Raw genomic sequence first — 13,838 nt, forward strand, 5'->3', positions numbered from 1 at the left:
CACTTCAAACTGATAAACAAAGTTTCAATCTCCCCTTTTGCCAATACACCTCCAACTGCGCCACACAGCCCTAATCCCGACAACAGTAGTTCACAGTGGCCGTGGCTAAAAACACCAAAACAGCACCATAATAGTGGTCTATACTATATTCCAAGTCTTCTGAGGTCACATGATAGCTTTGTGTGAGAAACAAACCCCAATTCATTATTTATTCACTACTAAAGTAATTATTCACTGACAATCCTCCCCTCCAGTGAGTTGTTAACTAAAGATCTGCTGCTACTGAATCATTGAGTCAGTGAGTTGATTAGTGAATCGTATCAGTCTGATTCATGAACAGATTTAGTCTGATATGTGAACTATATCAGCAGGTTCGATGAAAAGGCCGTCCATGAATCATCAAATGACAATGGTTTCTCATATATCATTAGAGAATGTGAATTGCTCACTACAATGATACAGTGAAGAGGAAAATTTTCAATCACTGCGTCTGAATATGGCGATATGGCGAAAAACAGTATGCCAAAAGAGTAGTATGTCCAAAATCATAGTAGGCCTATTCAAAAGACAGTAGGCGAAAAATGTCTGAATGATCTAATACTTTCGCTCAGATTCTACTTTATTAGATGTGAGTTAAAGCCAACATGGCAGATGTTGTACATCTGGTTCTCATACTATTCACATTCATACTATATAGAATATACTTTTTAATGGTAGTGAACTTCTTCACTAAATGTAGTACCTGCTCAGACAGTATGAGATTTCAGATGCAGTGAATGACTTAAATTTCAGTCTGTTTCTAACCCACAGCTATCATATAACTTCTGGAAACTTGCAGTATAACGCACAATTCATATAGACTACTTTTGTGCTGGGTTTATAGTGTTTTTTTCTAAGGTTTAGAAAGATAATAGTGTGAGTAAATAACTATCCCAGAGTCCTTCTTGAGGGTGGAGTGTTGTTACTCCATCCTTGTTCACCTGCTTTATGAGCAGGATATTTAGCCCATGCCCCAGTGACAGGAAGCACCTATGGTGCGGAGATCTTAGACTGCTCTTTATACCGGTTCCACAGCACATTACAAAATTCAAGCAGCCCGCAAATGAACACACGGGACGTCAGCTGTGAAACCAACCTGTCGATACTGAACTCGTCTTCCCCACTGAGAGAGTGAGATTACCAAGCTGATTGGAAAATCAACAAGAGGAAATGACACTGGCTTTATGGGTTATTTCTTAATGCTTGCATTTGATTCTATTGATTGTGCCATAAGAACATCTTCCCATTTCCTCCTTGCACATTATGTTAAACAGGTTGAGCGAGATTCATTTAAAGTTTAAAATGTTTATTTATTTATTTATCCTGATTTGAGCTGAAGAAATAAAACTTGAAGAAACTTTCTTATTTCATTGGCTATTTGACCAAGAAACAATAACTATTAATGAAAAGTAGGCTTGATAAGTATAGTTTTTGAGATTGTAGTCTTTCCTAGGAATTATAATTGACCTAATTTAAAGTTTTTTTTTTTTTTAATAAACTACTTTTTTTTTAAATTTTCTTAATATATATATATATATATATAGATGAAACATTGTTATACACTATATTACTTTTTGTTGAACTCTGCTCTTTCTTTTTCAGAAGAACGCTGCTCCCAGTGACTTCAGTGAGAAAGAAAGTCTGAGGCCAGCTTCAGCAGCAAGCTACCTTGAGTTAAAGGTTAGTCTTTGTCCTGTGGCTTCAAAGACCAGACGTACACAAACACACAGATACGCATGCATCCGTTTGGTTTCATTAGAAATGCCAGGGGGCTGAAGAGGTTCCCTGTCCATTCACAGCCAAACACCTGCACGGCTTTCATCCCCTATCTGTCCACTCAGCCTTTATCACCTGCCACCCAGCCAACCACAGCACACACACACACACACACGGCATCTAAACAAACCATACACACCAGACATGCCTCACGCACTGCTAATTCACACAGCCACATGGCACACCAGTCAAAATTCCACACAAAACTTCTGTGCAAAGCCCCACACAGCAAGCGTTCACCCAACACGTCCTGCTGAAAAAACCATCTTAGACCAGAATGAATTTTCACAGCGTCCTAACCAAGCATGACCCAGCAATGCGGCAAACAATAAAATTTCCAAAGCCAAAAATTCTGAATGTGTTGGGCTGAAACTGAACAATGCAAAAGCTAATTTAATTGTTATATTTAAAATATAAAAATAAAAAATACTTTAAGGTTTGCAAGGAACATAATAAAAAAGGATACCACCATGACAACCTTGGTAAATTGAGTTTTGCTGGTGTGTCCTAACCAGTCAAATCAGGTTTCAATGACTTCCATGATATGTCTCAAATGTCCACCTGGTTCAAATACCTTATTTCGAGTCACTGAGGAAATCAATACATGCTCCAAATAATATAAAACAGTATGCTCTACCTCTGTCAATCTGTCATTTTCATTCAATATGTCAAATGCAAAGGCTGCAGCCCAATTTCCAAGCAGCCTATTTGCTCTCATGTGGGAGGTGCTGGAGTGAAAAGGTTTGTGTGACTTAGCTATCTGTTTCCCCTTCATGGGTTAAAGAGTTTTACTAATGCAGTATTGATTTCGCTCTCTGGATGGAGAAGACACAAACACACCTTATTGAAATATGGATAGTCAAGTCGTCGAGAAAATATTAAAAGTCCTCAGGGGGAGGGGACGTCAGCATTAAGCTGGATTTTACCCTTCAGAAGCAGAAAAAGGTTAAAATTTTGAACTCTGTGTATTGATAAAGGATAAAGGAAGGGATTTCAGCAGTTTTTAAAGCCGTTTAAGGTCAACACTTATGTGGGTCTGTGTTCTTTTCAATGCATTTTAGTGCTGTTGTCCTTCAAAGTTTCGAACTGAGTAGGTAGAAAAGCCCACACACTCTGCAAGGACACTGTTGACTCTATACGTGAGGTCAGACTATGCAGACGTTCAAAGAAGGATGATAGAACTGCAAGCACACATATACAATGATTTTTATGTATTTTAATTGTGCAAAGAATTAGTTAACACTGTTATACCTGTGTAAACCATCTAGGTAAAGGCTCTGGTTGTGATTAGTAGCACTATACTCTTGCATGCTTAGCATCTTTTGTTAGCATCTGGCCTGGTAAAGGACGCTGAGTAGCCATTTGGGGAGGCATTGTGTTTGATTCAGTCCTTGTTAAAATGCCATTTTGTTTTGAGCACAAGGGGCTCTGGAACTTCAGGCTAGTGCGGAAGGACTAGGAGGCTGGTCTCAGAGCAGGATTGGCGCGAACGGTCCAATTTTTCATCCTTATTGGTCATGACATATCCAAAGTGGCAGAGCGTGGGCTTGAAGGAGAACGGTGGATGCTTCAGTTGGGCAGGGAACTCTCACGCCACCACATTTGTCCCTGCAGGGTCTTCTGCACAGCCCATGATGACAACACAATTCACTGCTAGCAATTACAGCCAATGAGGTTAAAAACAAGAGCTCACAGTTGTTCTTACATATCTCATACTTTCTTTTCGCATCCTCAACCTAAACTAGTGTTTGTAGCAATATAGCATTAAGCTAGAAGCCAAGGTTGTGCATCATTCAATTAAATACCTTATATCCCTTCTGAAAAAGAATTACAGTTCTATACCCTGTTGAAAAAAACAGCATATGCTGGTCATGAGCTGGTTTAAGCTGGTCAAGTGCTCCAGCCCAGGACCATCTTATAACCAGCTCCATGCTATAACCATGCTGGGTTTTTTTTTTTTTTTTCAACAGGGTAGTGTGCTTTAGTACTGTAGTACTGTACATTAAAATAAAGAAGCGTACTTCTTGGAAACACAACAAATAATAACAACATTCATTTGAAATGGACTTTAATTATTACAAATTGCAGTTCTAAAAATACACTTAACTGTAATAAGAAACAGTCATGAAAATATACTCGAAGCATACCAAAGTGGCCATTTATTTAATTAATATTGTATTTTCTTGAAGTACAGTTTAAAAAAAACACACATTTACTTAGATTTGTGCACACATTCAATACAAGTAAGTGCACTTCTTTTTCACAAGGAAGATTCCCATTAAAGTCTTTAATTTGAGCTGTTGTGACAAACAGAAATATAAGGTAGTAGAATTAAAAAGAAATTCATATAAATGATATTTTTGACTAAATCACATTGCCTGTGTAATTTTTAAATGTTGATAAAGAGACAATTCAGTAAATTTGTCTTGCTGTCATTCCAATTCAGATTCCAATTAAACTTCTCGTTGAGTGTGGCCAAATCAGATACTTTTTGTTGTCATTGCCTGTAAATAAATGAGCATAGGTAAGTTATACACTTCTAATGGTGGATTACTATTGCCAAGGACACCTCCAAGGTGATGGGCCACAGTGGTGCCATGGTTGTGTTAGAGCAGGGGTTTCCAATTCTATTCGTCGTGCCTCCCCCATTTCACCATATGTGCCCTGCGAAGTGTACATAAAAGAGTATTTCACCATCTTAGGGGAGATTCCAATCCAAAGCAGGTGTGTTTGTATGCTGCTGTTGGTGGATGTAAAGTCTGTAAGACTATCCACTAAGTCCACTATCATAATTACGCGTTAAATAAGATAAAAAGACATGTTTTCATATTAAATCGCAACATAGCTTTATTATTCAGTTTAGGGCTTTTGAATTTGACAAATTAGATTAAGTGAAGTGTCTAATTAATATGTATATGGATACTATATTAATAAGTATTTATATGGATTTTATACACATTATATTAAATGAAAGTATGGTAATTTATAAAAAAAATATTTATAAAGGTATATTATGTATAGCAATAAACTTTAAACTCCTCTAAATTCCTGCGCGACTTGAGTTTCGTCTGTGTTTGATAACATTGCAAGGGTGTTGCAAATGAATGCATTTTGAAGTGAAGTGAACTTCAACAGATATCCCGTGCTCAAGGAGTAGGTAGCAGTGAACACTGCGTAGGGATCTTGTCAATCGGAATAAGATCCCTTTAGATACTTGCTCAGCTAAGCTTTATCTGTAACATGTTAAAATTAATTTAAGATGTGGGATTATTGTGCTGAATATGTAGTAACTGGAAGACTTTAAAGCTGCAGTCCGCAATTTGTGGCCCTCTAGCGGTTAATAAACAGAACTGCACACGTCTTGCGGAGGAACATTGTAGTCGGAGCTATTTTTCTCCGTGTTTGTCTATGCGGCGGGTCCTACCAGTCCGGTCTGAAATAGTCCAAATATAAACACTTATTATAAGTGTACCGTAATGATTCTGGGTATAAGACAAAAACACGGTTTGAAAAATGGATTCATGTTGTACATTCTCGTTATATAATTTTTGTAAATTTTGAACACAAAAAAGGTTACGGACAGCAGCTTTAACGATGTGATTCTCGTGTAAAACTGGACAACCTGTGTCAAAATTTGGAGCAATAATCTTTTTTACTGCGCAGTTAATGCATCTTTTCAGAGCAAAACGTATATTGCATGCCATCAATGCAACAGGTTTCAGATCTCTTTTTCATTGCACTACAAGAAAAAACTGACCAGCCAGTAGGATTTGACCTTTTGGTCACATGCTCAGAGCTGCTGCAGTTGGCATGAACAGACTATTATAGGAAAAGTTGTGCAGTACTTGGTGTTTCCTAAAGGAACTGGGGTATATTTGCTGTTTTAAATGAACCTCTTCTGTTACAGTGTTAATTAGGATTTTCATTCAGCCCATCTGCCATTTTTTTATACATTAATTTGAACAGACAAATCACATGTGACATTCAGACCGACTTTTCGTACCTAACCATTTTATTGATCTGCTATGTATATTAAGAAAGTAAATGGGGTCCATTTTGATTTCACCTGGACTTCAGCAAAAAGCAAGTGTTATTGATCCTTTCAACAATGACTCACTTACATGTTTAAGCACGTTTTCCCATTATGAAGGCTTCCGCACACGACTGCTGTGTTTTACAAGGAATCTATTGATGTCCCATTGCTGTGGGACAGGGCAATTCATTTAGGCATCATGATGTATTACCAATGCCCGGCTGTGTTGTTGGGTCATTAGTTTACTTAATACTGGATCCCGGGGAGTGCTAAAATACTGTGTTCTCTCACACATGCATCACCTGCTGCGCTCGCATGTGTGCTACCGGCCACTATTTTGCCATTTCTTTTGCAAAGGCCTCTGAGAAAGAGGAAAACCAATATATGCTATGATGACTTAAGCCTATTTGAGTGGACTTTAACCTGGCAGTTCTCATCATTTCAGACTGACAGGCAATTAAGGACGTGACATGAATTTTAATAATACTGTCTGGCAAAGAGAACAGATTCCAACACCTAGTTCACTGCTTTGAAAACACAACTTAATAGTGGAAGTTATTATGAAAGTGGATGAATATTGCTAATGTTAAAACCACAAACTTTGAAAACGTATGAGAATCACCTGTGGCCAGCTAAATTTTGACTTAAGCAACCAGTTCATTTTAAAATTCACTCAAAAATGAAAGTTCAGTTTTCATTTTCTAAACCCATTCCAAAACTCTCGGAAATGTATTTGCATATGTTCATATTTCAGAATTTGTCCCTTTTTATACAAAGAAAAAAAAAATAAAATAAATCATATATGGCAGGCAATTGCATAAATTACATTCTTCATTTGTAGGTAAACTGTCTACTTGCCTCTGTCACTCTCAGCCTCTCTCTTTCTTTCCTCAACACTCTCTCTTCCTGTTTCATTGTAGTCTAAGACTTTCAGTATGAGTAGGTTTGTTTGCGTATTTCTAAATGCGTATTTCAGAGCCATTGTTCCTAGAGGCCTTCAGTCCACAAACACTTAAATGGACGTCACTCTTGAGGAATGTTTTCAAATCAATCGACTTCAAGGCTAGCGTTGAAGAAACCAGAAGTCATGATTACAGCATAAGGGGGCTGATTCTAATGTGCTGCTTCATTACGTGGCCGGGATTTAACCGGATGGTGCAGCAGTTGTATGCATGATAATTTAATTATCAGTCTCTTGACAAACACAAAGCTGACCTGATCATCAGCCCAATCCACAGCACCGAGCCTACCATAGAGACCCACACAAAAACATAGCCTCATCTGTCCAGACTGGGTATTTTTTATGCCGGTTTTGTTTGATAATTGGATCAATGACGTGACTCTGTTTTTAATTTCCAGATATTTTAATGCATACAAATGCAATTCATAGCTATGATAAGGGTTATATTCAAAATTTCTGAATTTACATGCATTTTGATATTTGTAGGGGGCACATGTCATTCGGTTCAACAAACAAAAACAAAACAGGGAAAAAAACCTTTAAACCCTCATAACTGTTTGTTACAAAGTCTCTTAATTGGATTTATGACAATGCTAGGTTAGTTCAGGTTGTCAGATGCCATGTGGCATCTCCATCTTCATTAAATTTAAGCATCTTTTTCTCTTTTTTTTTGAAAATGCTGTAAAAGTTTTTCAAAACCATATGAAAACAACATGAAAAGCAAATATATATATATATATATATATATATATATATATATATATATATATATATATATATATATCTTTTTAAGAACTATGCACATGTTTTAAACATTTTTTTTATGCTTATTTGTCACTGACTTGTATAGAGTTTTAAATGTGTAGAACGTATAAGAGTGAGGCACTATGTATGAGTGTACTGTATATAAACAAGCGCCTTTGTTTGCAGTACAATTGTGGAGTTCCTCTCAGTCTGAGGTCATCGGGTCAAACTGGGGCTATGAAAAAGTCTTAATTACTCACCCTGAGTGGAATGGTCAATGAGGCGGCACTTGTAGACGTTAAATCACAGCAGCTCACTCCAACTCTCTGAAGCCTCCATTAAATTGATCCCAGTGGGACCGACTTCCTCAGTCTTCCTCGCTAACATGGAGAGCACATGTTTACCAGATGCTGGAGGACAAAGGAATCCTACTAGATCTTTGAAGAATTATGCTTTCATCTACAAGTATTAGCTTTGTGTTGGAATAAATCCTGAATAGCAACACTTAATTTTCATAAACTAAAATTTACTAAAATTCAAACTGGTTTACACTGGCTTTCTCGACAGGATGGGCAACGGGCAAAATAGCAGCATCTGGATTTACACATCTCCACCCTACCCAGTCTGACTAGATCTGCATTAATTAAGTGAAGGGGCCAAGGATTGGAAGTGCAGAGTATGATTACAATGGACGTCCTGGACGTCCCCCTCTCTCACACTTCATTACCATCCAAACATCTGCAGCATGTCCTCCTCTCCTGTCAGAAACAATGGCTTCCACAGGTGTCAGGAGGAGAAGAGAGGGGGTGCGCGCACATGTTTTTGTGCTTGCATCTAGTTTGGTAGCGTTCGCCACCGACAACTCCGAAATTAACACCTGCGTTCACCGAAGAAAACATGGTGGGTGCTTAGGCATCCAGAGAAAGACAGAAAGAGACAGTGATGAAATGATGAAAATAAAGCTGTTTCGCTTGAGTCTGGCAGGTTGATGCTCCTGGCAAACGGGAAGCATAATTAAAATATCAGATGTAATTAAGAGAGGTTTCTCTGCTTAAAATGCATTTAAAATCTCCTGCATATATCTGCTCCAGATATGCACGCAAACACACTCTATCAATTCAGTTCATTTTAATCTGATTATAATTGTGTTAGATTTGCCAGCTTTGAAATGATGTCTACAAAATTGTGCAAAGCCGCCTTGGAACATCTTTATAAGGGTGTGTTCACACTTGGCAGGTTTGGAGGATTTGTGAGAGAGGGGACATCCAGTTCCAAACAATCTCTGGTGCTGTTTGACTGAAATATGAATGCAACATGGACTAAAGACATTTAAACGAACCAAAAACAAGACATGGGGCCCTATAATACACCCGCGCAATGCGACGCAAGGCGCAGCGCAAGTGTGTTTGCTAGTTTGCATCCGGTGCCGTTCGCGTTTTCCCGTTCAGCGCCACGTCCTTAAATTAGTAAATGCATTTGCGCCAGTTAGTGCGCCCATGGGCGTGCTGGTCTAAAAAAGAGGTGTGTTCAGGCGCATTGCTATTTTAAGGAGCTGAAAATAGACTGCGCCATAGACCAACTCAAACCTGGTCTAAAGTGTAAAGTCAATGGAGCAATATTTTTTTGTTAGAGCGCGTTGGTAGAAACTGCACCTCTGGGCGCGTCCACAGTGCACGTTGACTTTGCCAAATATTAAAAACAAAAGGATTACAGTGTAAAAGAATATTATTGTGTAGGTTACATAAAAATGTAATGATGATTTTCAATTCAGCCTATTACTACTTATAATGACGACTGAAAGATTGACTGGCCACTTAACAGGTAATTTCAGCTTTTCCGCCAACAAATTCCACCATGTAAATATCAATCCGCCATGGCGCGAGCACATCTCGCTCTTAAAGGGAAGGGGAGATGACACTCTGATTGGTTTATTGAACATTACGCCCATTACTCATTAAGAGAACAGGGACAACCCATTTCAAAAATGCGCCCCGGCACACGGACCGTTTTTCCGTCGTTAAAATAACAAAAGTGGATTTGGGCACGCCCTGAGTGCACCTGCGCCGTGCGCTTTACACTTTGCGTTTAAATCGTTAAAATAGGGCCCATGATGTCACAAGATGTGACCCTTAAAAGGACAGTGTTCAAGCATACCTGTTTTTTCTCATCATAGGAGTTACGTTGCCCATTACAGTTCAGAACCATTTCAGCATCCTAATGCGCACCCGGGTTCACATGACAGCTTTAGCATTAGCGAACTTTCATGCGAACTGTGCCCCGTTTCGGACTAAACTGCCAGTGTGAAAGCCCCCTAAGTGAACCAGGGCTAAATGTATCATTTTCTTTTTTTACTCCTCTATAATAATGGACTCGCACATGCCGATTGTACGACTCCTGTATGTTACTGTAATTGTCTTTACCTTCAATTGTGATCCATCAAAATATAGCGACACTGGTTTTCTTTATCCAGCTGAGAGATGTAGTTTGTGTTGCCTATCCTATGTTCATGTTGGGTGTTTTGAGCCGCCGTTCAGTCTGTATTTCACACAACGGGATGAGAATCGGCTTGGGCTGCTTCCGAAACAAACACAGAATACGAACGAGAGAGGTTGTGCTTTAATTTTTTTAATTTAACATATTAATAATAAAATTAATGAAATATATGAATATATTTAAATTCATTTTAAGTTATCTGGCACCTCCCCTGGAGGATCACTGAGGCCCCCTAGTGGGCCGTGGCCCCCCAGTTGAGAACCACTTCCCTAATGTATTTCATGTGGCACGCAAATGTTTTAGAAAACTAATGAAGGGGTGATTGTGTGAATATCAATTTTATTCACGTAATTAAACTTGCACTTGCGACAAAATGCAAAAGTGCATCTCTCAAAGGCCTCTATTCAGTAGCAGTGGCCTAATGGGTGTATTGTGCAACTCAGACAGTGTATACTGTATGCAAGTTGAAACAGGCAAGCACTCATGTTAATGATGCTCATTGGGTGCATCCAGTTCTCACAGCTTAAAGTACCCTTGACCTTTTGTTGGGCTGAGAGTCCTCTCGCTCAGGAGATATGCTTTGATCAAGGCCTTTTCTGCATTTGCACTCCGTTTCTCTATGCATTCTTCATTCATCTTGGTGTTTTTCTAGTTGGAAACATACTTTCAGGGTTACTTTATTTTTCAAACAGAGCCATTTTGTGGTTGTATATTCAAGGAGGAGTAAGGTTCTGTCTGAGGCTGGAGGATATTGTAGTGTTCAGCGGTATGAGTTGAGGAGATGAGTGGCATTTCAGTGTTAATGGTACCCTGGAAGGGAGCACTGACCGTTATAAATTATATGTTATATGTTATAACTTATATGTCATTTGCTCTAGCCAAATGCTTACAATGACAATGTTAAGACCAAACTGAAGCTTCTTTTTTTGTGGCATTGTCTGTGAACTTAAAGTGCCCCTATTATGGCATTTGAAAGGTTCCTATGCTTCATAGGCCTGTTAATGTTGTTCAAACAACAAAAGAAAAAGAAAATGATTCACTGCTTTTGACTGAATATCTTTCAAAGCTTTATTAAGAATCTGTGTATATATAATTCATACAGTGCAGTTCATACTATGCATTTAAATGTATTTTGTTTACTAATCTTTTCTCACCTAATTAATTATCCATGATCTAAGATCTAAGCTCTAGTCTGTAGTTTTCTTTGTGTTTTGTTTTCATTCTGTTTCCTGTTCTGCTTTACCTGAGTTCTGTTTGTTATTTAGTTCCCTTAGTTACTGATTACGTTCACCTGTTTTTCATTCAGTTACCTCATTACTCCCTTGTTGTGTTCAAAATCACCCCCTATACCCTTTTTCACTATTCCCTACATTACCCCACTAGTATAGTCCACTTGAAGAAACGAGTAATGAAAATGAGTGAGTGAATTCAGACACTTGAGTGCACTGGAAGGGCTGCCGCTTTTAAATAGTTTGTGCTTGCTGTTTAGTAATAAATTAAACGTAGAAAAGTGGCTGTTCCACTTAGACTGGGTAAACCCAGCCTGATCTGCCGGCGATTTGATTTTGCCCGTCAACTCAGTCTGGAAACCCGTACATTCATTTCTGCTGCATCTGTTAAACTTTTACGGGAACCAATCACAGACTGGCTTATCCACCTTGCTCGCTATTGGCGGGTACAGAGCTCTTTCTATGGCTCTGGGAGGGTATAACACGATGACGTCTCTCGCACAACCGTCAATCCAATTCCATTTAACCTCTCAACGATGCTAAATGACTTCTTTAGTTTAGCAAACAAATCGCTCGACTGGGTGTAAATACCACTCACTTTCATGTTTTTTTGCACAACCTGCAAAAATCGCTCGATGCCATTGCTGCTTCTGCAAACCGCTGATCAATGCTACAAATCAATACCAACTAACCCTGTCTGGAGTTTTCGCATCGCTCTGCAAAAGTACGTCACCCGGATCGTTGATCTGATTGGTTGAAGAACTATCCAATTGCGTGAATAATGCTTGTTGATCACGCCTCTTGTACAGTAGAAAATACATAGCAAACTCACTCCTTGACAGCCAGACAAGGTTCCAGTAGTAAGATAAAAATATTTATCTTGAACTCTGTCTTGGAAACTATGTATAAACCTTTAGGGAAGATTAATTTATTCCTACACTGTAGCCACATTGGACCAGCACGGTTTGGAAAATGGATGGAAGAATGATTCAGCTGTGAAATTCATTCATTCGGCTTGCGACTCTCACAGTGCATTGGGGTATTCTTGAGCATGCATCAGTTGTACACTCGTTATTGCAGTGTATTGTGGGATTGAATGAGTGCACTCAATATCGTCTACTATGGTTTCGGACACCAATACAGATGACTGTCCTCTTGTGCCCTGTTTAAGGGTATGGGGCAATTTCGGACACAGCCCTTGTGTATTTAAGCCCTTCATTTCCTCAGTTCATGGTTCCATGTCATTTCAGTTTGTGTGGTTGTCTATATATTTTCGGTGTCTTTTAAGATTTGTGAATAAAGACTGTTGTTTTGAATATCCCTATTTGAATAAGATTTACAATGTACCCTGCCCACTTTTCAGATTGGTTTTGCACACTTGGATGGATACAAGTCTTATAAAAAACAGGCAGTCTCGGAATAACTTTTACCAATAGAAACTTATGGCAAAAATTAGATTTGTCGGAATGGAACATTGACTAAAGCCTTTTGTTCATGTTTGCAACGAGCGTGCAGACTCAATAATGTTTTGTTTGAAATAGGCAGTATTTGTTTTCCCTAGCACATTCTCGGTTTTATTTCTTTCTAACTTTCTTTTTCTCACTTTCTAATATGAGGAGAGTCACTGAGTTGGCACTCAGTGGTGGTTAGCAGGTGTAAGTGAGCTCTTTGTTCCTGGTTTACCTCATTAATGTGGCAGCTGAGAGCTCCATTCTTAATTTATTTTTCTGTGCTAAAGCAGACCATCCTCTGCCACCAGCACATCTGAGATTATTGTATTAAGTACTCTTCTCTAGACCATTTTATTCTAATCTGTCCGCCTTGCTAAGTCCTGGCAACTGACTTTGGAAATGAGCTGATGCCCTAGTAGGTCTCTATGTTCCTGTGCATAATTGCATTTACATCAAATTTTTAACACTTCACAATAAGGTTTCATTAGTTAACATCAGTTAACTACATTAGATAACATGACTAAGAATGAACAACACTTCTACAGCATTCATTAATCTTAGTTATTGATAATTTCGACATTTACTAATACATTATTAAAATCAGTAGTTGTATTTGTTAACATTAGTTAATGCACTGAACTAGCATTTTTATTTTTATTAATATAATGTTAATTAATTAACTAATGTTAGTTAATACATTAACTAATATTAAGAAATGAGCCTTATTGTGAAGTGTTGCCGTCATTTAAAAAATTTAATTTAAAAACTTTTACACAATATTTACACAAAAACCACAAAAAATTAACTGAAAACTGAAATGGAATCTGTTGGTCTATCACTAGTCCAAGCTACTTTACAGAATCAACAATAATAAAAATAAACATCATATTATTGTGGAACCATGTCAATCATTGATTGATTGATTGATTGATTGATTGATTGATTGATTGATTGATTGATTGATTGATTGATTGATTGATTGATTGATTGATTGAATCCATCCATCCATCCATCCATCCATCCATCCATCCAGTTTTTGCTTTACAAAATAAATAGATACAAAAATAGCTTGCCCAGTTTAAAAACTCCATTGTGCTTGAAGAACAATATAC

At 38.1% G+C, this 13,838-nt stretch overlaps 1 protein-coding gene across 6 annotated transcripts in view; it reads left to right on the forward strand.

The window, feature by feature from the left end:
- Positions 1–13,838, forward strand: part of syt1a (synaptotagmin Ia) — a 226,822-nt gene that overhangs the window by 121,339 nt on the left and 91,645 nt on the right. For all 6 annotated transcript variants that reach the window (XM_067392188.1, XM_067392196.1, XM_067392192.1 and 3 more), the window contains one exon: positions 1,642–1,719. The gene's annotated coding sequence lies outside the window, so the exon portion shown is untranslated. The remainder of the gene's footprint in view (positions 1–1,641; positions 1,720–13,838) is intronic.

The sequence above is a fragment of the Chanodichthys erythropterus genome, chromosome 8, assembly GCF_024489055.1.
Source record: "Chanodichthys erythropterus isolate Z2021 chromosome 8, ASM2448905v1, whole genome shotgun sequence".
NCBI classification, from domain to species: Eukaryota; Metazoa; Chordata; class Actinopteri; order Cypriniformes; family Xenocyprididae; genus Chanodichthys; species Chanodichthys erythropterus.